This window comes from Leguminivora glycinivorella, chromosome 21 (genome assembly GCF_023078275.1).
Source record: "Leguminivora glycinivorella isolate SPB_JAAS2020 chromosome 21, LegGlyc_1.1, whole genome shotgun sequence".
Classification (NCBI taxonomy): Eukaryota; Metazoa; Arthropoda; class Insecta; order Lepidoptera; family Tortricidae; genus Leguminivora; species Leguminivora glycinivorella.
Genome location: NC_062991.1, coordinates 3618311 through 3619521, shown reverse-complemented (window position 1 = coordinate 3619521; position 1211 = coordinate 3618311). Strand labels below are relative to the sequence as shown.

The following is a 1211-nucleotide window of genomic DNA, read 5'->3' as shown; positions in this document are numbered from 1 at the left end:
GTTATATTACCCATATTTCCTGTAGTTTGGAGCTGGGGACCAGCTCAAAATTTTGCCTGCGTCAAAATTTTCTCTGGGGAGGGGAGTACTGTAACAATATTTTTTCAAACCTCGTAGGTATATTTTTATTTAGCTGATATTATACTCAAGTAACTATTGGTTTCGTACAGGCAGAGCCATCTATCGGCAGGATTGTATTGATAACCCAGTTTGCTGTTAGCTAGAATGACAAAAGATGGCGTGTCGATCGTCGTTAATTTATTTCCTTCCAAAATCCCTTTTGAATTTTCATTTATTAAAAATAAAACTCAATTTATTATTGTATTGTTAGTTTTCGTTCCTTTTTGGAAATATTTTATTACCCTCTTTAAGACAGAAGTTAAAGTTGTTGTCTATAGGCGAATGCATCTCGTCACGTATCTGTGGGCCGAGCTGTCAGCCGACACTTTGCATATTGGAAAGGATGTAGACGGGTGGTTTTCAAATTCTTCAGGGCCTATGCGCCACATTCTAATTTTTAAATCGCGAATTAATCGCATAATCGTAAGTATTTTCTTCCATATTCGAATGCAGTTTGTTGTGTTACGTTCAGTGCTAATTCTTGTGCCCATTATTTTCAGATGATTTTATTTTTATAAAATTACTGAGGACCCCTTCCATTGACATGATTGCACGGAACCACAAGCCGGCTTCTTTTCTGGAATGGGTACGTTTCACATTCGTTCGAGTAATATTTTAACCCTCGCTAAGGGTTGGTGGAAGCCTCAGGGTCATTGTTTTTTTAAACCTATTTCAGGTCCTCAGATTTGGAGGTTAACGTTCGAAGACAGAGCAGAGCTGATGCTTCCCGAGCCTGGACCGGTGGACAGGAGGCTGTGACGATCGGTATGGAAGAGCTCCCATTCCGTGGCTGCAGCGGCCACCTCTCCTCAACTCGGTTAGACGTCCCCAAGGTCAGAGCGTTCCTCGTTTTTTTTAAAGGCGCCCAACATAAATAAATTTTTTAATTAATTAATAATTTACCTTTTACCCGGTCTTCCAGTACCAGAACTACTGACTCACCCCTATGCTCTAAATTTTAGGTATTTGTTTTTTTTTTAAGTAAATAGACTGAGCTAGCGATATAATTTATAATAAGGGTAGTTTCATTGCCTACCAGTTAGGCGTTACTAAGTAGTGTATTATTACGTTCGAAATTGTTTTCAGAAAGA

The 1211-nt window shown here is 39.0% G+C and overlaps 1 long non-coding RNA gene across 1 annotated transcript; it reads left to right on the top strand.

Moving 5' to 3' along the window:
• The first annotated feature begins 498 nt into the window (after window positions 1–498).
• On the top strand, window positions 499–970 carry LOC125237552. Its single transcript, XR_007178344.1, has 3 exons — window positions 499–543; window positions 621–706; window positions 797–970. It is a non-coding gene; the product is annotated as an uncharacterized LOC125237552 (long non-coding RNA).
• The last annotated feature ends 241 nt before the right edge of the window (window positions 971–1211 follow it).